Source organism: Silurus meridionalis, chromosome 23 (assembly GCF_014805685.1).
Source record: "Silurus meridionalis isolate SWU-2019-XX chromosome 23, ASM1480568v1, whole genome shotgun sequence".
NCBI classification, from domain to species: Eukaryota; Metazoa; Chordata; class Actinopteri; order Siluriformes; family Siluridae; genus Silurus; species Silurus meridionalis.
In genome coordinates, this window is record NC_060906.1 from 25,141,965 (window position 1) to 25,165,680 (window position 23,716).

The window sequence follows — 23,716 nt, forward strand, 5'->3', positions numbered from 1 at the left end:
ACGTCCTACATGCGCTGTCCCTCTAATAAACTAATATCTAATCCTGTCCATCGTCGTCACTCCCAACGAACATCTCAACATCTTCAGCTCTGCTACCTTCAGCTCCACCTCCTGTCTTTTACTCAATGCCACTGTCTCTAATCCATACAACATCTCAGGTCTCACCACAGTCCTATAAACTTTCCTTTTCACTCTCACAGATACTCTTCTATCACAAATCACTCCTGCTATCACTCTTCTCCACCCACTCCACCCTGCCTGCACTCTTTTCTTCACTTCTCTAACACACTCTCCATTACTTTACACTGTTGACCCCAGGTACCTGAACTCCTCCACCTTTCCACCTCTTCTCCCTGCAACTGCACCCCTCCACTGCCCTCCCTCTCATTCACACACATGTACTCTGTCTTACTCCTACTGACTTTCATTCCCCTTCTCTCCAGCACATACCTCCACCTCTCCAGGGTCTTCTCCACCTGTTTACTACTCTTTCCCATAACTTCACTGATCAAACTTTTTTCCTCTGTAGATACTGCAGGTCTGCAAATCTCCCTTATTCTTAAAGGTCGGTACCAGCACACCCATACCCAACTATATATCCCAACTATATAAGCTCCAGCATCTCAACCTGCATTTAGACGGATGTTCTGTAACCACTAGTTCAACAGTAAAAGACCTGGGAGTTATTTTAGAGCAACTTGTCTTTTAAAAATCATACCAACCATATTACAAAAACTAGTCTTCTTCCACCTTAGAAATATTTCTAAGATAAGAAACATGTTGTCTATATCTGATGCAGAGAAGCTCGTCCATGTGTTCATGACCTCCAGACTGGACTACTGTAATGCATTACTAGGTGGATGTCCTGCGTCATTAATAAACAAGCTTCAGTTAGTTCAGAATGCAGCAGTCAGAGTCTCACAAGGTTGAGAAAATATCACCATATAACCCCAATCTTCTCATCCCTACACTGGCTTCCTGTTAAGTTTTGAATAAACTACAAACTACGGATACTTACTTACAAAACACTAAATGGTTTATCTCCATGTGTCTATCCAGTCTTCTAACACACTACAATCCTTCACGCTCCTTTGAGATCTTAAAACCTGCTGTGATTGATTAACTTTATTCTCCTGTAGTTACTGCAGGTCTGCACATCTTCCTTATTCTTAAAAACCGGTACCAGCACACTCCTTCTCCATTCCTCAGGCATCCTCTCACCTTCCAGAATGCTGTTAAACAATCTGGTTAAAAACTCCACTGCCATCTCTCCTAAACATCTCAATGCTTCTACTGGTATGTCATCTGGTCCAACCGAATTTCCACTCTTTCACTGTACTTGGGGGCTGCAGTTCACTGAGGGAAACATGGATTTCAACATGCTCTGTGACATTCTGAAGCAGAACATGATGCCCTCCCTCAGAAACTGGGCAGGAAGACATCTGCCTTGCTGAAGGTGAAGGTGATGGAGTGCCCAAGTATATCTCCAGACCTGAACCCTTGGGCACCTGTGCAGTTCCTCAAGCCAAAGGTGGAGAAGTGCCATGTGTCTAACATTCAGCAGCTTCATAATGTCATTATGGAGGAGTGAAAAAGGATCCAAGCAACAACCTATGCAGCTCTGATAAATTCCATGCTCAGGAGGCAGTACTAGACAACAATGATGCTCAAACATAATATTGACACCTTGGACATATTTTGGACTTTCACATTTGGGTGTACTCACATTTGTTGCCAGCTATTTAGACAATAATGTCTGTATGTTGAGTTATTTCCAGAGGACAGTAAATCTGTACTGCTTTACAAGCTGCACTACTCTATATACTGCTATAAAATATTTATTTTATAAAAGTTTTATTTCTATAGTATTGACCCTTGAGAAGATACTAAAATGGTTGTTAAAATGTGAGGGGTGTACTCACATTATATATACAGCAGAGAAAATTAGTATTTGACACATCAGCATTTTTATCAGTAAGGGGATTTCTAAGTGGGCTATTGACACAAAATTTCCACCAGATGTAGCCATTAAGCCAAATATTGAATTCATACAAAGAAATCAGAACATTTAAGTATACAGGTTAAGTCATAATGCTTTAATTTAGTGTAAAGTATGTTCACTATGAGTCTCCAATATTGAACTTAATATTACCGATAAAACATTCAATGTTCTTTGTACATAAAATAAAATAAATTCTTGTTTTGCACATAAAATTCCCTACCAATTGCCTTCTTGAATATTCCTTTATGCTTTCATTTCTTTCTTTCCATATATCAATCATGTTGTTTTCTTCCATTAATAACTTCAACTCTTTTCTTCCTTTATCAGTTTTAAAAAACATTCCCTCACCCATTTCGAATTTACTGAAAATGGTATTAAAATCACCTATCATAACAATTTCTTAAAAAGCTCTTAAGGCACCTAAATACTCATTCTTTTTGTTTTCTTTCATTTGCGTGTAAACATTTACCACCACTACCACTTTCCCCTCATACTCCATTTCTACAGCCATACATTTCCCTTCTTTAATGTTAAATATTGTTTTACATGTTACGCAATTGTTTTTCCTTATTAAAAATGCTACCCCTCTGCCCATCCTATCATCCCCATGTTTATAAAACTCCTCTCCTTTCCACCTTTTCTTTATTCCTATCATGTGGCCTTCCCTTCAGTTAGTATCATGTAACAAAATAATATCTTCAGCTTTGCACATTTCCTTTATTTTCTAAAATTGTCTTATTTCTGTAAGTCCCCTGGCATTAAAAGTTAAAATTCTTAGAAGCAAGAAGCATAGCTTTTAGAGAGTCAAATCTGTTTTCAGTCTTTATAACAGTGGTTATGTCCCCGGCCTAGGGGACGCCAAAAAGCGTTGAGATAACCGATGATCGAGATAAACGAAAACCAATATGGCGGCAATATATCAACGTGCTTGAAATTTCTTTATGTACATGATGTGCGTTAATAATTGAGAATGTACATGCACATGTTTTTGGAGGTTTTTTACACAACAGCGTTGCCGCGATTTGTTTGACAAAGGCATGCTATAAAAATGTACATACGTTTGCTAACAACAAAAGGCATATGTGCACCAACTAACAGCAGAGATTTACCAGTATACAATACAAACCACCGTCCATTCTCAAAACAAACCTTTATTATATTCTCCAACATTGCAAACACAAAGATCGCTTACAAAATCACAAAAAAACGTGCGGGGTGTAGTTCGTTTTTACAAAAGGCTAACCAGTGTCAACATTAAATTCATTTCAGCCTGTGGCAGGGACTAAGGACAATAACGGACTATAAAACACCATCTTCTAGAATGGTGAATGTGGATGCTTCTCTGGCAGACGAGCTAAACACCTTTTACGCTCGTTTCGAGGCTGCAGCTAACCACGCTAGCGGCGCTAGCGGCACAACCAGCGTGCACGCCGAGAGAGCTGGAGAGGTAAACACGTTCACCATCTCAGAGCATGACGTGAGGAGGGCATTCAAGAGAGTGAATACCAGGAAGGCAGCAGGACCAGATGGCATCACAGGTCGGGTTCTGAAAGCCTGCGCTGACCAGCTAGCACCGGTGTACACTGAGATATTCAACCTCTCCCTGGAACAGTCTGTTGTCCCCTTATGTTTTAAACAGTCCACCATTGTTCCTGTCCCGAAGAAACCCAAGCCCGCCTGCCTCAATGACTACCGCCCTGTAGCTTTGACCTCAGTAGTGATGAAGTGCTTCGAGAGACTGGTCAGAGGCTTCATCACTGCATCACTACCAGACACACTGGACCCATTACAGTTTGCGTACCGTCAGAACCGCTCTACTGAGTCAATGGATCTCCAACTTCCTGACAGACAGACCACAAGCCGTACAGGTGGGAAAACACACCTCATCCACCCTCACCCTCAGCACTGGAGCTCCCCAGGGTTGTGTTCTGAGCCCCCTGCTGTACTCGCTGTACACATATGACTGTGTGGCCACTTCCAACTCCACCACCATCATTAAGTTTGCTGACGACACTGTTGTGGTGGGCCTGATCAACAACAACGACGAGACGGCCTACCTACAGGAGGTTAAAAACCTGGAGAGATGGTGCCAGGAGAACAACCTTCTCCTGAACGTCAGCAAGACTAAGGAGTTAATCGTGGACTTCAGCACAAAGCGGGAGCGGTCATACCAACCGCTAAACATCTGCGGGACTCCAGTGGAAAGAGTGGACAGTTTCCGGTACTTGGGTGTTCACATAACACAGGATCTGTCTTGGTCCTGTCACACTAACACCCTGGTGAAGAAGGCCCGGCAGCGTCTGTACCATCTGAGACGCTTAAGGGACTTTAAGCTACCCTCTCAGGTGCTTAAGACTTTCTACACCTGCACCATTTAAAGCGTCCTGACGGGTAGCATCACTTCCTGGTTTGGGAACAGCACCATGCAGGACAGGCGAGCCCTTCAGAGGGTGGTGCGTTCAGTTGAACGTACCATCCACACCGAGCTCCCTGACCTGCAGGACATCTACAGCACACGGTGCAGGACCAGAGCCAGGAAGATTGTGAAGGACCTCAGCCATCCCAACAATGGACTCTTTTCTTTGTTGCGTTCAGGGAAATGCTTCTGCTCCCTGAAAGCGAACACAGAGAGAATGAGGAGGAGCTTCTTCCTGCAGGCCATTCGGAGTTTAAACCAGGAAACACCCAGGATCTAAAAGCTGGTCCACTCTCTCCATCATCACACTTCTTCTCTGTACATATCTCACCTTTCGCACCACGACACTTTAAACTCTGGACTTGCACAGCAAAGTGCACTTTATATTTATTTATTTATACCACACCATACCGCACACGAACACTTTATGGACACTTTACACCACACCATACCGCACACGGACACTTTATGGACACTTTACAACACACCATACCAAACACGGACACTTACGGACCCTTACACCACACCATACTGCACACGGACACTTTATGGACAACCCACCACTAAAATTGTCTATTGTTTACATGGTGTTACACATTGTTTACTGTTTCACTGTTTACTGCCATAAGAATTTTTTTGTATATACATTTTTCTCTTTTCACATACATATCTTTATATATCCTTTATATCTTACTTCTTATATTCTTATATTTTATTTTATATAGTTTTTATACTTTATTTATCTGCTTCTTTTCTTTTTCCCCATTCTATTCCCCTCATGCCGGACCGTCGTATAAAGCATTTCACTGCATGTCGTACCCTGTATGTATGTGTATGTGATGAATAAAATTTGAATTTGAATTTTTTTTTAAAGTCTCGTTCATGCAACTGCCCATCCACCCGCTGTGCATCCTCCTCCTCCTCTTTTCCCATCAAACACTCACACTTATTTAAAGACAGATTGCATGGCAGTCCCTCGGAAAGTGCTCTCTCTCCTAACACTTGAAGCACTTGAAATCTGGGCAATCCTTCACCACGTGATCCGCGCTCATGCACAGCCGGCAGGTCTTTACTTGATGGCTGTGCATAACCCAAAAGTACTGTGGGCCTTTTGCCGTTTCCATTTTTGTACTGTATGGGAGAGGGGCAACTTCTTAAACCTCGTCCCTTCCCATCCTCGATGTTGGTGCCCGGATACACTATCCTTTTTATTTTAGCTATTGGGAAAACTCCCCATCCTTCCAATTTGTTTACAATTTCATTGGCAGCATTGTAGACAGGGGGATGCATGGAGGAGACCACATAGACTCTATTTTGCAGTCTTGTGACCTCACAATTGGTCCCATTGATAGCGAAATCATCCAATAGACACTGAGTGTATCAACTCAAAATCCTTCCAAACAGCAAAAGCTGCTGGTAAGATGAAGTTAAACAAATAGTACCAAACACTGATAGAAATAAAGACAAGAACAAAAACACTACAAACAAAAATGAGGTGTCTAAGTGGACTCCGCCTCCGCCCTTGTGACGGCTGCTACAATGCCGGGATATTAGTTTCGAATGAAGCGTGATATCCGCCAAGGAATCTTGCAAGAAGAATCCAGCAAGAAGAAGGCCCAAGCTCACGTTGACTGAATGAGAAACGTACTCATTTCGATTCCCTTCATGAAACAAGCCACTGGACACGAGCCACGACCAAATTAAGAATTCAAAAGCACAGCAAAAAATTCGCCTGAATTCAAGTTTGGGATGCTGTGTCCATAGGTTGTTCTGTTAGCCACTACTCTATGATGTTTATATTTGCATTCATTTTACTGTGTTTGGCAGGCATCCTAATCCAGAAAGAGTCATATAGTGGTCCTTTGATGTATCTATCAATTACATTTTTCTATTTACTACTCCATTAGGTCAGGCACCCGGTATTCCAAAAAAAAAAAAAATCTGTTGGGAGGAAATTTGGTCAGATATTATCACTGACTATTTTTGTTAATGCAAAATTCAAATTTAGGTATTTCAGAAATTGGTATTTAAGCATTTTTAAAAGTTTGCTTGAGTAAGATGTGCAGACATCTCGTTGGAATGCTTCCACCGACTAGGTGCTAGAACAGAACAGAGTCTTGATGCATGTCCTCCTGGTAACCTGAGAAGTGGTTCAATTCAATTCAATTTATTTATATTGTATAGCACCTTTACCCATGAACATTGTCTCAAAGCAGCTTAACACAGATAATGCGGTGATAAAAAACGAATATGAATGTTCTTTATGATTAGAACTTTGTCCCTTATGAGCAAGCCGGTGGCAACTGTGGCAAGGAAAAACTCGCTGAGATGGCAGAAGGGAGAAACATTGAGAGGTTGAAATGGAAGGACCATTTGGGAAGGTGGTTAGTTTTTTTGGCTACGTGGACTCAAGCTCACAGCGCCTCCGCCGTTGTGACGGCTGCTACAATGCCGGAAAATAGTCTCGAATGAAGCGTTATATCCACCGTGGAATCTTGCAAGAAGAGGGTTTCCTATACCGGGAGTCGAACCCGGGCCGCCTGGGTGAAAACCAGGAATCCTAGCCGCTAGACCATATGGGAAACTGACTTCAAAACCTGCTCACCAAGGGCTGTGTCAGATGAGGCCCAACTGTGGAGCCATCAAAAGACACCCTTTGATCTCAGTGTGTCAAAATGTGCCATTGTGCATAAGGTTGGATGAGGTCAAGAAGAGCAGAGCCAGCCAGGAGTCAAACCTGGAATCTTCTGATCCGTAGTCAGATGCGTTATCCATTGCGCCACTGGCCCAAGCTAGAGCTGCTTGAATGAGAAACGTACTTATTTTGATTCCTTCATGAACGAGCCACTGGACACGAGCCACAACCAAATTAAGAATTCAAAAGCACAGCAAAAAATTCGCCTGAATTCAAGTTTGGGATGCTGTGTCCATAGGTTGTTCTATTAGCCACTACTCTATGATGTTTTTATTTCCATTCATTTTACTGTGTTTGGCAGGCATCCTAATCCAGAGAGTCATCTAGTGGTGCTTTGATCTAGTGAGCATTGATCTATCAATAAAATGTTCCTATTTACTCCCTCAGTATGTCAGGTAGCAGGTATTCTATCAAAAAAACAAACATTCTGTTGAGGGGAAATTTGTTTAAAGTCAGATGTTCAGACATCTGTTTGAAATGCTTTCACCTTCTAGGTCAAAGAACAGAACAGTGTCTTGATGCACGTCCTCCTAGTAACTTGAGAAATGGTGCGATCATTCGGGAAGGTGGGTACTGGTTCGTATTTTGGCTATGTGGACTCAACCTCAAAGCGCCTCCACCGTTGTGGACGGCAGGTACAACGCCGGATATCCTCTCGGATGAAGCGTGGTATCCAACACGGAATCATGGTGTGACAAAACACGCATCATTTGGTTTTCCCACTGGCCACCGTGAAAACCATTTTCAGCTTTAAGCGGAACAGCAAACAACTTTTGCAATAGAGTAGTTCAAGCAATGGCATGACCAGTAAAAGCAAATTGTGTAAAGGACATGCCGTGACCCGGATTCGAACCGGGGTTGCTGCGGCCACAACGCAGAGTACTAACCACTATACGATCACGGCAGTAGACGCTTGCGGGTGCGGGGAAAAGCATGTTTGCCCTGGAATTTAAACTACTGGATGAGGGCAGGGGCCACACTGGGAGCCGTTCGGCTCATTCTTCTTTCCTTCTGGTACCCATCACAATGGTGTACAGATTTAAGCTTTGTGAAAGTCAACTAACGAGCGATGCAAAAAACGCGGTCAAGGTCAAACTAAGCGTGTCATATTGATAGAACCATGCCATGATTCATATACCAAGTGCTGTGTCAGATGAGGGCCAACTTTGGATCCGTAGAAACACACCACTTTGCTCTCCCTGTAAGTTCATCAATGGCATTGTGCATCAAGTTGACTCAGGTCAAAAGGAGCCGAGCCAGCCAGGAGTCGAACCTAGAATCTTCTGATCCGTAGTCAGACGCGTTATCCATTGCGCCACTGGCCCAAGCTCACGTCGCCTGAATGAGACTCATTCAGGCAACGACTCGTTAATTTTTATGCTCATCACGAGATGCGCCAATGGTCGCGAGCCATGACCAAATTAAGAATTCAAAAGCACTGCACAAAATTCACCTGGATTCAAGTTTGGGATGCTGTGTCCATAGGTTGTTCTATTAGCCACTACTCTATGATGTTTTTATTTCCATTCATTTTACTGTGTTTGGCAGGTATCCTAATCCAGAGAGTCATCTAGTGGTGCTTTGATCTAGTGAGCATTGATCTATCAATAAAATGTTCCTATTTACTCCCTCAGTATGTCAGGTAGCAGGTATTCTATCAAAAACAAACATTCTGTTGAGAGGAAATTTGGTCAGATATTATCACTGACTATTTTTCTCAATACAAAAGTCAAATTTAGGTATTTCAGAAAGAAATTGGTATTTAAGCATTTTAAAAAGTTTGCTTGAGTAAGATGTGCAGACATCTCGTTGGAATGCTTCCACCGACTAGGTGCTAGAACAGAACAGAGTCTTGATGCATGTCCTCCTGGTAACCTGAGAAGTGGTTCAATTCAATTCAATTTATTTATATTGTATAGCACCTTTACCCATGAACATTGTCTCAAAGCAACTTAACACAGATAATGCGGTGATAAAAAACGAATATGAATGTTCTTTATGATTAGAACTTTGTCCCTTATGAGCAAGCCGGTGGCAACTGTGGCAAGGAAAAACTCGCTGAGATGGCAGAAGGGAGAAACATTGAAAGGTTGAAATGGAAGGACCATTTGGGAAGGTGGTTAGTTTTTTTGGCTACGTGGACTCAAGCTCACAGCGCCTCCGCCGTTGTGACGGCTGCTACAATGCCGGAAAATAGTCTCGAATGAGCGTTATATCCACCGTGGAATCTTGCAAGAAGAGGATTCCCATACCGAGTCGAACCCGGGCCGCCTGGGTGAAAACCAGGAATCCTAACCGCTAGACCATATGGGAAACAGACGTCAAAACATGCTCACAAAGGGCTGTGTCAGATGAGGCCCAACTGTGGATCCATCAAAAGACACCCTTTGATCTCAGTGTGTCAAAATGTGCCATTGTGCATAAGGTTGGCTGAGGTCAAGAAGAGCAGAGCCAGCCAGGAGTCGAACCTGGAATCTTCTGATCCGTAGTCAGATGCGTTATCCATTGCGCCACTGGCCCAAGCTGGAGCTGCTTGAATGAGAAACGTACTCATTTTGATTCCTTCATGAAACGAGCCACTGGACACGAGCCACAACCAAATTAAGAATTCAAAAGCACAGCAAAAAATTCGCCTGAATTCAAGTTTGGGATGCTGTGTCCATAGGTTGTTCTATTAGCCACTACTCTATGATGTTTTTATTTCCATTCATTTTACTGTGTTTGGCAGGCATCCTAATCCAGAGAGTCATCTAGTGGTGCTTTGATCTAGTGAGCATTGATCTATCAATAAAATGTTCCTATTTACTCCCTCAGTATGTCAGGTAGCAGGTATTCTATCAAAAAAACAAACATTCTGTTGAGAGGAAATTTGTTTAAAGTCAGATGTTCAGACATCTGTTTGAAATGCTTTCACCGTCTAGGTCAAAGAACAGAACAGAGTCTTGATGCACGTCCTCCTAGTAACTTGAGAAATGGTGCGATCATTCGGGAAGGTGGGTACTGGTTCGTATTTTGGCTATGTGGACTCAACCTCAAAGCGCCTCCACCGTTGTGACGGCAGGTACAACGCCGGGATATCCTCTCGGATGAAGCGTGGTATCCAACACGGAATCATGGTGTGACAAAACACCGCATCATTTGGTTTTCCCACTGGCCACCGTGAAAACCATTTTCAGCTTTAAGCGGAACAGCAAACAACTTTTGCAATAGAGTAGTTCAAGCAATGGCATGACCAGTAAAAGCAAATTGTGTAAAGGACATGCCGTGACCCGGATTCGAACCGGGGTTGCTGCGGCCACAACGCAGAGTACTAACCACTATACGATCACGGCAGTAGACGCTTGCGGGTGCGGGGAAAAGCATGTTTGCCCTGGAATTTAAACTACTGGATGAGGGCAGGGGCCACACTGGGAGCCGTTCGGCTCATTCTTCTTTCCTTCTGGTACCCATCACAATGGTGTACAGATTTAAGCTTTGTGAAAGTCAACTAACGAGCGATGCAAAAAACACGGTCAAGGTCAAACTAAGCGTGTCATATTGATAGAACCATGCCATGATTCATATACCAAGTGCTGTGTCAGATGAGGGCCAACTTTGGATCCGTGAAACACACCACTTTGCTCTCCTGTAAGTTCATCAATGGCATTGTGCATCAAGTTGACTCAGGTCAAAAGAGCCGAGCCAGCCAGGAGTCGAACCTAGAATCTTCTGATCCGTAGTCAGATGCGTTATCCATTGCGCCACTGGCCCAAGCTCACGTCGCCTGAATGAGAGACTCATTCAGGCAACGACTCGTTAATTTTTATGCTCATCACGAGATGCGCCAATGGTCGCGAGCCATGACCAAATTAAGAATTCAAAAGCACTGCACAAAATTCACCTGGATTCAAGTTTGGGATGCTGTGTCCATAGGCCCTTCTATTAGCTACTACTCTATGATGTTTATATTTGCGTTCATTTTACGGTGTTTAGCAGGCATCCTAATCCAGAAAGAGTCATATAGTGGTGCTTTGATATATCTATCAATTACATTTTTCTATTTACTACTCCATTAGGTCAGGCACCCGGTATTCCAAAAAAAAAAAAAATCTATTGGGAGGAAATTTGGTCAGATATTATCACTGACTATTTTTCTTAATGCAAAAGTCAAATTTAGGTATTTCAGAAAGAAATTGGTATTTAAGCATTTTAAAAAGTTTGCTTGAGTAAGATGTGCAGACATCTCGTTGGAATGCTTCCACCGACTAGGTGCTAGAACAGAACAGAGTCTTGAAGCATGTCCTCCTGGTAACCTGAGAAGTGGTTCAATTCAATTCAATTTATTTATATTGTATAGCACCTTTACCCATGAACATTGTCTCAAAGCAACTTAACACAGATAATGCGGTGATAAAAAATGAATATGAATGTTCTTTATGATTAGAACTTTGTCCCTTATGAGCAAGCGGTGGCAACTGTGGCAAGGAAAACTCGCTGAGATGGCAGAAGGGAGAAACATTGAGAGGTTGAAATGGAAGGACCATTTGGGAAGGTGGTTAGTTTTTTTGGCTACGTGGACTCAAGCTCACAGCGCCTCCGCCGTTGTGACGGCTGCTACAATGCCGGAAAATAGTCTCGAATGAAGCGTTATATCCACCGTGGAATCTTGCAAGAAGAGGGTTTCCCATACCGGGAGTCGAACCCGGGCCTCCTGGGTAAAAACCAGGAATTATAACCGCTAGACCATATGGGAAACAGGCGTCAAAACCTGCTCACAAAGGGCTGTGTCAGATGAGGCCCAACTGTGGATCCATCAAAAGACACCCTTTGATCTCAGTGTGTCAAAATGTGCCATTGTGCATAAGGTTGGCTGAGGTCAAGAAGAGCAGAGCCAGCCAGGAGTCGAACCTGGAATCTTCTGATCCGTAGTCAGATGCGTTATCCATTGCGCCAGTGGCCCAAGCTGGAGCTGCTTGAATGAGAAACGTACTCATTTTGATTCCCTTCATGAAACGAGCCACTGGACACGAGCCACAACCAAATTAAGAATTCAAAAGCACAGCAAAAAATTCGCCTGAATTCAAGTTTGGGATGCTGTGTCCATAGGTTCTATTAGCCACTACTCTATGATGTTTTTATTTCCATTCATTTTACTGTGTTTGGCAGGCATCCTAATCCAGAGAGTCATCTAGTGGTGCTTTGATCTAGTGAGCATTGATCTATCAATAAAATGTTCCTATTTACTCCCTCAGTATGTCAGGTAGCAGGTATTCTATCAAAAAAACAAACATTCTGTTGAGAGGAAATTTGTTTAAAGTCAGATGTTCAGACATCTGTTTGAAATGCTTTCACCGTCTAGGTCAAAGAACAGAACAGAGTCTTGATGCACGTCCTCCTAGTAACTTGAGAAATGGTGCGATCATTCGGGAAGGTGGGTACTGGTTCGTATTTTGGCTATGTGGACTCAACCTCAAAGCGCCTCCACCGTTGTGACGGCAGGTACAACGCCGGGATATCCTCTCGGATGAAGCGTGGTATCCAACACGGAATCATGGTGTGACAAAACACCGCATCATTTGGTTTTCCCACTGGCCACCGTGAAAACCATTTTCAGCTTTAAGCGGAACAGCAAACAACTTTTGCAATAGAGTAGTTCAAGCAATGGCATGACCAGTAAAAGCAAATTGTGTAAAGGACATGCCGTGACCCGGATTCGAACCGGGGTTGCTGCGGCCACAACGCAGAGTACTAACCACTATACGATCACGGCAGTAGACGCTTGCGGGTGCGGGAAAAGCATGTTTGCCCTGGAATTTAAACTACTGGATGAGGGCAGGGGCCACACTGGGAGCCGTTCGGCTCATTCTTCTTTCCTTCTGGTACCCATCACAATGGTGTACAGATTTAAGCTTTGTGAAAGTCAACTAACGAGCGATGCAAAAAACGCGGTCAAGGTCAAACTAAGCGTGTCATATTGATAGAACCATGCCATGATTCATATACCAAGTGCTGTGTCAGATGAGGGCCAACTTTGGATCCGTAGAAACACACCACTTTGCTCTCCCTGTAAGTTCATCAATGGCATTGTGCATCAAGTTGACTCAGGTCAAAAGGAGCCGAGCCAGCCAGGAGTCGAACCTAGAATCTTCTGATCCGTAGTCAGACGCGTTATCCATTGCGCCACTGGCCCAAGCTCACGTCGCCTGAATGAGAGACTCATTCAGGCAACGACTCGTTAATTGTTATGCTCATCACGAGATGCGCCAATGGTCGCGAGCCATGACCAAATTAAGAATTCAAAAGCACTGCACAAAATTCACCTGGATTCAAGTTTGGGATGCTGTGTCCATAGGCCCTTCTATTAGCTACTACTCTATGATGTTTATATTTGCGTTCATTTTACGGTGTTTAGCAGGCATCCTAATCCAGAAAGAGTCATATAGTGGTGCTTTGATATATCTATCAATTACATTTTTCTATTTACTACTCCATTAGGTCAGGCACCCGGTATTCCAAAAAAAAATAATCTATTGGGAGGAAATTTGGTCAGATATTATCACTGACTATTTTTCTCAATACAAAAGTCAAATTTAGGTATTTCAGAAAGAAATTGGTATTTAAGCATTTTAAAAAGTTTGCTTGAGTAAGATGTGCAGACATCTCGTTGGAATGCTTCCACCGACTAGGTGCTAGAACAGAACAGAGTCTTGATGCATGTCCTCCTGGTAACCTGAGAAGTGGTTCAATTCAATTCAATTTATTTATATTGTATAGCACCTTTACCCATGAACATTGTCTCAAAGCAACTTAACACAGATAATGCGGTGATAAAAAACGAATATGAATGTTCTTTATGATTAGAACTTTGTCCCTTATGAGCAAGCGGTGGCAACTGTGGCAAGGAAAACTCGCTGAGATGGCAGAAGGAGAAACATTGAGAGGTTGAAATGGAAGGACCATTTGGGAAGGTGGTTAGTTTTTTTGGCTACGTGGACTCAAGCTCACAGCGCCTCCGCCGTTGTGACGGCTGCTACAATGCCGGAAAATAGTCTCGAATGAAGCGTTATATCCACCGTGGAATCTTGCAAGAAGAGGGATTCCCATACCGGGAGTCGAACCCGGGCCGCCTGGGTGAAAACCAGGAATCTAACCGCTAGACCATATGGGAAACAGACGTCAAAACCTGCTCACAAAGGGCTGTGTCAGATGAGGCCCAACTGTGGATCCATCAAAAGACACCCTTTGATCTCAGTGTGTCAAAATGTGCCATTGTGCATAAGGTTGGATGAGGTCAAGAAGAGCAGAGCCAGCCAGAGTCGAACCTGGAATCTTCTGATCCGTAGTCAGATCGTTATCCATTGCGCCACTGGCCCAAGCTGGAGCTGCTTGAATGAGCTACTCATTTTGATTCCTTCATGAAATTCAAGCCTATTTACTTCAGATGTCAGGTAGCAGGTATTCTATCAAAAACAAACATTCTGTTGAGAGGAAATTTGTTTAAAGTCAGATGTTCAGACATCTGTTTGAAATGCTTTCACCGTCTAGGTCAAAGAACAGAACAGAGTCTTGATGCACGTCCTCCTAGTAACTTGAGAAATGGTGCGATCATTCGGAAGGTGGGTACTGGATCGTATTTTGGCTATGTGGACTCAACCTCAAAGCGCCTCCACCGTTGTGGACGGCAGGTACAACGCCGGATATCCTCTCGGATGAAGCGTGGTATCCAACACGGAATCATGGTGTGACAAAACACGCATCATTTGGTTTTCCACTGGCCACCGTGAAAACCATTTTCAGCTTTAAGCGGAACAGCAAACAACTTTTGCAATAGAGTAGTTCAAGCAATGGCATGACCAGTAAAAGCAAATTGTGTAAAGGACATGCCGTGACCCGGATTCGAACCGGGGTTGCTGCGGCCACAACGCAGAGTACTAACCACTATACGATCACGGCAGTAGACGCTATGGTGCGGGAAAAGCATGTTTGCCCTGGAATTTAAACTACTGGATGAGGGCAGGGGCCACACTGGGAGCCGTTCGCTCATTCTTCTTTCCTTCTGGTACCCATCACAATGGTGTACAGATTTAAGCTTTGTGAAAGTCAACTAACGAGCGATGCAAAAAACAAGGTCAAGGTCAAACTAAGCGTGTCATATTGATAGAATCATGCCATGATTCATATACCAAGTGCTGTGTCAGATGAGGGCCAACTTTGGATCCGTGAAACACACCACTTTGCTCTCCTGTAAGTTCATCAATGGCATTGTGCATCAAGTTGACTCAGGTCAAAAGAGCCGAGCCAGCCAGGAGTCGAACCTGGAATCTTCTGATCCGTAGTCAGACGCGTTATCCATTGCGCCACTGGCCCAAGCTGAGCTACCTGAATGAGCTCATTCAGGCAACGACTCGTTAATTTTTATGCTCATCACGAGATGCGCCACTGGTCGCGAGCCATGACCAAATTAAGAATTCAAAAGCACTGCACAAAATTCACCTAAATTCAAGTTTGGGATGCTGTGTCCATAGGCCCTTCTATTAGCTACTACTCTATGATGTTTATATTTGCGTTCATTTTACGGTGTTCAGCAGGCATCCTAATCCAGAAAGAGTCATATAGTGGTGCTTTGATGTATCTATCAATTACATTTTTCTATTTACTACTCCATTAGGTCAGGCACCCGGTATTCCAAAAAAAAAAAAATAATCTATTGGGAGGAAATTTGGTCAGATATTATCACTGACTATTTTTCTCAATACAAAAGTCAAATTTAGGTATTTCAGAAAGAAATTGGTATTTAAGCATTTTAAAAAGTTTGCTTGAGTAAGATGTGCAGACATCTCGTTGGAATGCTTCCACCGACTAGGTGCTAGAACAGAACAGAGTCTTGATGCATGTCCTCCTGGTAACCTGAGAAGTGGTTCAATTCAATTCAATTTATTTATATTGTATAGCACCTTTACCCATGAACATTGTTTCAAAGCAACTTAACACAGATAATGCGGTGATAAAAAACGAATATGAATGTTCTTTATGATTAGAACTTTGTCCCTTATGAGCAAGCGGTGGCAACTGTGGCAAGGAAAAACTCGCTGAGATGGCAGAAGGGAGAAACATTGAGAGGTTGAAATGGAAGGACCATTTGGGAAGGTGGTTAGTTTTTTTGGCTACGTGGACTCAAGCTCACAGCGCCTCCGCCGTTGTGACGGCTGCTACAATGCCGGAAAATAGTCTCGAATGAGCGTTATATCCACCGTGGAATCTTGCAAGAAGAGGGTTTCCCATACCGGGAGTCGAACCCGGGCCGCCTGGGTGAAAACCAGGAATCCTAACCGCTAGACCATATGGGAAACAGACGTCAAAACCTGCTCACAAAGGGCTGTGTCAGATGAGGCCCAACTGTGGATCCATCAAAGACACCCTTTGATCTCAGTGTGTCAAAATGTGCCATTGTGCATAAGGTTGGATGAGGTCAAGAAGAGCAGAGCCAGCCAGGAGTCGAACCTGGAATCTTCTGATCCGTAGTCAGATCGTTATCCATTGCGCCACTGGCCCAAGCTGGAGCTGCTTGAATGAGAAATGTACTCATTTTGATTCCCTTCATGAAACGAGCCACTGGACACGAGCCACAACCAAATTAAGAATTCAAAAGCACAGCAAAAAATTCGCCTGAATTCAAGTTTGGGATGCTGTGTCCATAGGTTGTTCTATTAGCCACTACTCTATGATGTTTTTATTTCCATTCATTTTACTGTGTTTGCAGGCATCCTAATCCAGAGAGTCATCTAGTGGTGCTTTGATCTAGTGAGCATTGATCTATCAATAAAATGTTCCTATTTACTCCTCAGTATGTCAGGTAGCAGGTATTCTATCAAAAAAACAAACATTCTGTTGAGAGGAAATTTGTTTAAAGTCAGATGTTCAGACATCTGTTTGAAATGCTTTCACCGTCTAGGTCAAAGAACAGAACAGAGTCTTGATGCACGTCCTCCTAGTAACTTGAGAAATGGTGCGATCATTCGGGAAGGTGGGTACTGGTTCGTATTTTGGCTATGTGGACTCAACCTCAAAGCGCCTCCACCGTTGTGACGGCAGGTACAACGCCGGGATATCCTCTCGGATGAAGCGTGGTATCCAACACGGAATCATGGTGTGACAAAACACCGCATCATTTGGTTTTCCCACTGGCCACCGTGAAAACCATTTTCAGCTTTAAGCGGAACAGCAAACAACTTTTGCAATAGAGTAGTTCAAGCAATGGCATGACCAGTAAAAGCAAATTGTGTAAAGGACATGCCGTGACCCGGATTCGAACCGGGGTTGCTGCGGCCACAACGCAGAGTACTAACCACTATACGATCACGGCAGTAGACGCTTGCGGGTGCGGGGAAAAGCATGTTTGCCCTGGAATTTAAACTACTGGATGAGGGCAGGGGCCACACTGGGAGCCGTTCGGCTCATTCTTCTTTCCTTCTGGTACCCATCACAATGGTGTACAGATTTAAGCTTTGTGAAAGTCAACTAACGAGCGATGCAAAAACGGTCAAGGTCAAACTAAGCGTGTCATATTGATAGAACCATGCCATGATTCATATACCAAGTGCTGTGTCAGATGAGGCCAACTTTGGATCCGTGAAACACACCACTTTGCTCTCCTGTAAGTTCATCAATGGCATTGTGCATCAAGTTGACTCAGGTCAAAAGAGCCGAGCCAGCCAGAGTCGAACCTGGAATCTTCTGATCCGTAGTCAGATGCGTTATCCATTGCGCCACTGGCCCAAGCTGGAGCTGCTTGAATGAGAAACGTACTCATTTTGATTCCTTCATGAAACGAGCCACTGGACACGAGCCACAACCAAATTAAGAATTCAAAAGCACTGCACAAAATTCACCTGAATTCAAGTTTGGGATGCTGTGTCCATAGGTTGTTCTATTAGCCACTACTCTATGATGTTTATATTTGCGTTCATTTTACGGTGTTCAGCAGGCATCCTAATCCAGAGAGTCATCTAGTGGTGCTTTGATGTATCTATCAATTACATTTTCTATTTACTACTCCATTAGGTCAGGCACCCGGTATTCCAAAAAAAAAAAATAATCTATTGGGAGGAAATTTGGTCAGATATTATCACTGACTATTTTTCTCAATACAAAAGTCAAATTTAGGTATTTCAGAAAGAAATTGGTATTTAAGCATTTTAAAAAGTTTGCTTGAGTAAGATGTGCAGACATCTCGTTGGAATGCTTCCACCGACTAGGTGCTAGAACAGAACAGAGTCTTGATGCATGTCCTCCTGGTAACCTGAGAAGTGGTTCAATTCAATTCAATTTATTTATATTGTATAGCACCTTTACCCATGAACATTGTCTCAAAGCAACTTAACACAGATAATGCGGTGATAAAAAACGAATATGAATGTTCTTTATGATTAGAACTTTGTCCCTTATGAGCAAGCCGGTGGCAACTGTGGCAAGGAAAAACTCGCTGAGATGGCAGAAGGGAGAAACATTGAGAGGTTGAAATGGAAGGACCATTTGGGAAGGTGGTTAGTTTTTTTGGCTACGTGGACTCAAGCTCACAGCGCCTCCGCCGTTGTGACGGCTGCTACAATGCCGGAAAATAGTCTCGAATGAAGCGTTATATCCACCGTGGAATCTTGCAAGAAGAGGGTTTCCCATACCGGGAGTCGAACCCGGGCTGCCTGGGTGAAAACCAGGAATCCTAACCGCTAGACCATATGGGAAACAAACGTCAAAACCTGCTCACAAAGGGCTGTGTCAGATGAGGGCCAACTTTGGATCCGTGAAACACACCACTTTGCTCTCCTGTAAGTTCATCAATGGCATTGTGCATCAAGTTGACTCAGGTCAAAAGGAGCCGAGCCAGCCAGGAGTCGAACCTGGAATCTTCTGATCCGTAGTCAGATGCGTTATCCATTGCGCCACTGGCCCAAGCTGGAGCTGCTTGAATGAGAAACGTACTCATTTTGATTCCCTTCATGAAACGAGCCACTGGACACGAGCCACAACCAAATTAAGAATTCAAAAGCACTGCACAAAATTCACCTGGATTCAAGTTTGGGATGCTGTGTCCATAGGTTGTTCTATTAGCCACTACTCTATGATGTTTATATTTGCGTTCATTTTACGGTGTTCAGCAGGCATCCTAATCCAGAGAGTCATATAGTGGTGCTTTGATCTAGTGAGCATTGATCTATCAATAAAATGTTCCTATTTACTCCCTCAGTATGTCAGGTAGCAGGTATTCTATCAAAAAAACAAACATTCTGTTGAGAGGAAATTTGTTTAAAGTCAGATGTTCAGACATCTGTTTGAAATGCTTTCACCGTCTAGGTCAAAGAACAGAACAGAGTCTTGATGCATGTCCTCCTGGTAACCTGAGAAGTGGTTCAATTCAATTCAATTTATTTATATTGTATAGCACCTTTACCCATGAACATTGTCTCAAAGCAACTTAACACAGATAATGCGGTGATAAAAAACGAATATGAATGTTCTTTATGATTAGAACTTTGTCCCTTATGAGCAAGCCGGTGGCAACTGTGGCAAGGAAAAACTCGCTGAGATGGCAGAAGGGAGAAACATTGAGAGGTTGAAATGGAAGGACCATTTGGGAAGGTGGTTAGTTTTTTTGGCTACGTGGACTCAAGCTCACAGCGCCTCCGCCGTTGTGACGGCTGCTACAATGCCGGAAAATAGTCTCGAATGAAGCGTTATATCCACCGTGGAATCTTGCAAGAAGAGGGTTTCCCATACCGGGAGTCGAACCCGGGCCGCCTGGGTGAAAACCAGGAATCCTAACCGCTAGACCATATGGGAAACAGACGTCAAAACCTGCTCACAAAGGGCTGTGTCAGATGAGGCCCAACTGTGGATCCATCAAAAGACACCCTTTGATCTCAGTGTGTCAAAATGTGCCATTGTGCATAAGGTTGGATGAGGTCAAGAAGAGCAGAGCCAGCCAGGAGTCGAACCTGGAATCTTCTGATCCGTAGTCAGATGCGTTATCCATTGCGCCACTGGCCCAAGCTGGAGCTGCTTGAATGAGAAACGTACTCATTTTGATTCTCTTCATGAAACAAGCCACTGGACACGAGCCACAACCAAATTAAGAATTCAAAAGCACAGCAAAAATCACCTGAATTCAAGTTTGGGATGCTGTGTCCATAGGTTGTTCTATTAGCCACTACTCTATGATGTTTTTATTTCCATTCATTTTACTGTGTTTGCAGGCATCCTAATCCAGAGAGTCATCTAGTGGTGCTTTGATCTAGTGAGCATTGATCTATCAATAAAATGTTCCTATTTACTCCCTCAGTATGTCAGGTAGCAGGTATTCTATCAAAAAAACAAACATTCTGTTGAGAGGAAATTTGTTTAAAGTCAGATGTTCAGACATCTGTTTGAAATGCTTTCACCGTCTAGGTCAAAGAACAGAACAGAGTCTTGATGCACGTCCTCCTAGTAACTTGAGAAATGGTGCGATCATTCGGGAAGGTGGGTACTGGTTCGTATTTTGGCTATGTGGACTCAACCTCAAAGCGCCTCCACCGTTGTGGACGGCAGGTACAACGCCGGATATCCTCTCGGATGAAGCGTGGTATCCAACACGGAATCATGGTGTGACAAAACACCGCATCATTTGGTTTTCCCACTGGCCACCGTGAAAACCATTTTCAGCTTTAAGCGGAACAGCAAACAACTTTTGCAATAGAGTAGTTCAAGCAATGGCATGACCAGTAAAAGCAAATTGTGTAAAGGACATGCCGTGATCGGGATTCGAACCGGGGTTGCTGCGGCCACAACGCAGAGTACTAACCACTATACGATCACGGCAGTAGACGCTATGGTGCGGGAAAAGCATGTTTGCCCTGGAATTTAAACTACTGGATGAGGGCAGGGGCCACACTGGGAGCCGTTCGGCTCATTCTTCATTCCTTCTGGTACCCATCACAATGGTGTACAGATTTAAGCTTTGTGAAAGTCAACTAACGAGCGATGCAAAAAACGCGGTCAAGGTCAAACTAAGCGTGTCATATTGATAGAACCATGCCATGATTCATATACCATGTGCTGTGTCAGATGAGGGCCAACTTTGGATCCGTAGAAACACACCACTTTGCCATGACCAAATTAAGAATTCAAAAGCACTGCACAAAATTCACCTGAATTCAAGTTTGGGATGCTGTGTCCATAGGCCCTTCTATTAGCTACTACTCTATGATGTTTATATTTGCGTTCATTTTACGGTGTTTAGCAGGCATCCTAATCCAGAAAGAGTCATATAGTGGTGCTTTGATGTATCTATCAATTACATTTTTCTATTTACTACTCCATTAGGTCAGGCACCCGGTATTCCAAAAAAAAAAAAAATAATCTATTGGGAGGAAATTTGGTCAGATATTATCACTGACTATTTTTCTTAATGCAAAAGTCAAATTTAGGTATTTCAGAAAGAAATTGGTATTTAAGCATTTTAAAAAGTTTGCTTGAGTAAGATGTGCAGACATCTCGTTGGAATGCTTCCACCGACTAGGTGCTAGAACCGAACAGAGTCTTGATGCATGTCCTCCTGGTATCCTAAAAAGTGGTTCAATTCAATTCAATTTATTTATATTGTATAGCACCTTTACCCATGAACATTGTCTCAAAGCAACTTAACACAGATAATGCGGTGATAAAAAACGAATATGAATGTTCTTTATGATTAGAACTTTGTCCCTTATGAGCAAGCCGGTGGCAACTGTGGCAAGGAAAAACTCGCTGAGATGGCAGAAGGGAGAAACATTGAATGGTTGAAATGGAAGGACCATTTGGGAAGGTGGTTAGTTTTTTTGGCTACGTGGACTCAAGCTCACAGCGCCTCCGCCGTTGTGACGGCTGCTACAATGCCGGAAAATAGTCTCGAATGAAGCGTTATATCCACCGTGGAATCTTGCAAGAAGAGGGTTTCCCATACCGGGAGTCGAACCCGGGCCGCCTGGGTGAAAACCAGGAATCCTAACCGCTAGACCATATGGGAAACAGACGTCAAAACCTGCTCACAAAGGGCTGTGTCAGATGAGGCCCAACTGTGGATCCATCAAAAGACACCCTTTGATCTCAGTGTGTCAAAATGTGCCATTGTGCATAAGGTTGGATGAGGTCAAGAAGAGCAGAGCCAGCCATGAGTCGAACCTGGAATCTTCTGATCCGTAGTCAGATGCGTTATCCATTGCGCCACTGGCCCAAGCTGGAGCTGCTTGAATGAGAAACGTACTCATTTTGATTCCCTTCATGAAACGAGCCACTGGACACGAGCCACAACCAAATTAAGAATTCAAAAGCACAGCAAAAAATTCGCCTGAATTCAAGTTTGGGATGCTGTGTCCATAGGTTGTTCTATTAGCCACTACTCTATGATGTTTTTATTTCCATTCATTTTACTGTGTTTGGCAGGCATCCTAATCCAGAGAGTCATCTAGTGGTGCTTTGATCTAGTGAGCATTGATCTATCAATAAAATGTTCCTATTTACTCCCTCAGTATGTCAGGTAGCAGGTATTCTATCAAAAAAACAAACATTCTGTTGAGAGGAAATTTGTTTAAAGTCAGATGTTCAGACATCTGTTTGAAATGCTTTCACCGTCTAGGTCAAAGAACAGAACAGAGTCTTGATGCACGTCCTCCTAGTAACTTGAGAAATGGCGCGATCATTCGGGAAGGTGGGTACTGGTTCGTATTTTGGCTATGTGGACTCAACCTCAAAGCGCCTCCACCGTTGTGACGGCAGGTACAACGCCGGATATCCTCTCGGATGAAGCGTTGTATCCAACACGGAATCATGGTGTGACAAAACACCGCATCATTTGGTTTTCCCACTGGCCACCGTGAAAACCATTTTCAGCTTTAGTTCAAGCAATGGCATGACCAGTAAAAGCAACGTGTGTAAAGGCAATGCCGTGACCCGGATTCAAACCGGGGTTGCTGCGGTCACAACACAGAGTACTAACCACTATACGATCACGGCAGTAGACGCTTGCAGGCGCAGGGAAAAGCATGTTTGCCCTGGAATTTAAACTACTGGATGAGGGCAGGGGCTACACTGGGAGCCGTTCGGCTCATTCTTCTTTCCTTCTGGTACCCATCACAATGGTGTACAGATTTAAGCTTTGTGAAAGTCAACTAACGAGCGATGCAAAAAACGCGGTCAAACTAAGCGTGTCATATTGATAGAACCATGCCATGATTCATATACCAAGTGCTGTGTCAGATGAGGGCCAACTTTGGATCCGTAGAAACACACCACTTTGCTTTTTCCTGTAAGTTCATCAATGGCATTGTGCATCAAGTTGACTCAGGTCAAAAGGAGCCGAGCCAGCCAGGAGTCGAACCTAGAATCTTCTGATCCGTAGTCAGACGCGTTATCCATGGGTGGGTGAAATGCATGGGTGAAAACCAGGAATCCTAACCGCTAGACCATATGGGAAACAGACGTCAAAACCTGCTTACAAAGGGCTGTGTCAGATGAGGCCCAACTTTGGATCCATTGAAACATTTCCTTTGATCTCAGTGTGCCAAAATGTGGCACTGTGCATAAGGTTGGATTAGGTCAAAAAGAGCAGAGC

The 23,716-nt window shown here is 43.5% G+C and overlaps 23 non-coding genes across 23 annotated transcripts; all 23 read right to left on the reverse strand.

The window, feature by feature from the left end:
• Positions 1-6,928: 6,928 nt before the first annotated feature.
• trnae-uuc lies at positions 6,929-7,000 on the reverse strand. Its single transcript has one exon. It is a non-coding gene; the product is annotated as a tRNA-Glu (tRNA).
• Positions 7,001-7,134: 134 nt separating this feature from the next.
• On the reverse strand, positions 7,135-7,207 carry trnar-acg. Its single transcript has one exon. It is a non-coding gene; the product is annotated as a tRNA-Arg (tRNA).
• Positions 7,208-7,945: 738 nt separating this feature from the next.
• trnah-gug lies at positions 7,946-8,017 on the reverse strand. Its single transcript has one exon. It is a non-coding gene; the product is annotated as a tRNA-His (tRNA).
• A 348-nt stretch (positions 8,018-8,365) lies between these two features.
• Positions 8,366-8,438, reverse strand: trnar-acg. Its single transcript has one exon. It is a non-coding gene; the product is annotated as a tRNA-Arg (tRNA).
• A 1,122-nt stretch (positions 8,439-9,560) lies between these two features.
• On the reverse strand, positions 9,561-9,633 carry trnar-acg. The gene has a single exon. It is a non-coding gene; the product is annotated as a tRNA-Arg (tRNA).
• A 740-nt stretch (positions 9,634-10,373) lies between these two features.
• trnah-gug lies at positions 10,374-10,445 on the reverse strand. Its single transcript has one exon. It is a non-coding gene; the product is annotated as a tRNA-His (tRNA).
• A 345-nt stretch (positions 10,446-10,790) lies between these two features.
• Positions 10,791-10,863, reverse strand: trnar-acg. Its single transcript has one exon. It is a non-coding gene; the product is annotated as a tRNA-Arg (tRNA).
• A 910-nt stretch (positions 10,864-11,773) lies between these two features.
• On the reverse strand, positions 11,774-11,845 carry trnak-uuu. The gene has a single exon. It is a non-coding gene; the product is annotated as a tRNA-Lys (tRNA).
• A 134-nt stretch (positions 11,846-11,979) lies between these two features.
• Positions 11,980-12,052, reverse strand: trnar-acg. The gene has a single exon. It is a non-coding gene; the product is annotated as a tRNA-Arg (tRNA).
• Positions 12,053-12,790: 738 nt separating this feature from the next.
• trnah-gug lies at positions 12,791-12,862 on the reverse strand. The gene has a single exon. It is a non-coding gene; the product is annotated as a tRNA-His (tRNA).
• A 347-nt stretch (positions 12,863-13,209) lies between these two features.
• Positions 13,210-13,282, reverse strand: trnar-acg. Its single transcript has one exon. It is a non-coding gene; the product is annotated as a tRNA-Arg (tRNA).
• Positions 13,283-14,189: 907 nt separating this feature from the next.
• Positions 14,190-14,260, reverse strand: trnae-uuc. The gene has a single exon. It is a non-coding gene; the product is annotated as a tRNA-Glu (tRNA).
• Positions 14,261-14,973: 713 nt separating this feature from the next.
• On the reverse strand, positions 14,974-15,045 carry trnah-gug. Its single transcript has one exon. It is a non-coding gene; the product is annotated as a tRNA-His (tRNA).
• Positions 15,046-15,386: 341 nt separating this feature from the next.
• On the reverse strand, positions 15,387-15,459 carry trnar-acg. The gene has a single exon. It is a non-coding gene; the product is annotated as a tRNA-Arg (tRNA).
• Positions 15,460-16,367: 908 nt separating this feature from the next.
• trnae-uuc lies at positions 16,368-16,439 on the reverse strand. Its single transcript has one exon. It is a non-coding gene; the product is annotated as a tRNA-Glu (tRNA).
• Positions 16,440-17,383: 944 nt separating this feature from the next.
• trnah-gug lies at positions 17,384-17,455 on the reverse strand. Its single transcript has one exon. It is a non-coding gene; the product is annotated as a tRNA-His (tRNA).
• A 1,306-nt stretch (positions 17,456-18,761) lies between these two features.
• On the reverse strand, positions 18,762-18,833 carry trnae-uuc. The gene has a single exon. It is a non-coding gene; the product is annotated as a tRNA-Glu (tRNA).
• Positions 18,834-18,968: 135 nt separating this feature from the next.
• trnar-acg lies at positions 18,969-19,041 on the reverse strand. Its single transcript has one exon. It is a non-coding gene; the product is annotated as a tRNA-Arg (tRNA).
• An 816-nt stretch (positions 19,042-19,857) lies between these two features.
• Positions 19,858-19,929, reverse strand: trnae-uuc. The gene has a single exon. It is a non-coding gene; the product is annotated as a tRNA-Glu (tRNA).
• A 134-nt stretch (positions 19,930-20,063) lies between these two features.
• Positions 20,064-20,136, reverse strand: trnar-acg. Its single transcript has one exon. It is a non-coding gene; the product is annotated as a tRNA-Arg (tRNA).
• Positions 20,137-22,060: 1,924 nt separating this feature from the next.
• trnae-uuc lies at positions 22,061-22,132 on the reverse strand. Its single transcript has one exon. It is a non-coding gene; the product is annotated as a tRNA-Glu (tRNA).
• A 134-nt stretch (positions 22,133-22,266) lies between these two features.
• Positions 22,267-22,339, reverse strand: trnar-acg. Its single transcript has one exon. It is a non-coding gene; the product is annotated as a tRNA-Arg (tRNA).
• Positions 22,340-23,046: 707 nt separating this feature from the next.
• On the reverse strand, positions 23,047-23,118 carry trnah-gug. The gene has a single exon. It is a non-coding gene; the product is annotated as a tRNA-His (tRNA).
• Between the last annotated feature and the right edge of the window lie 598 nt (positions 23,119-23,716).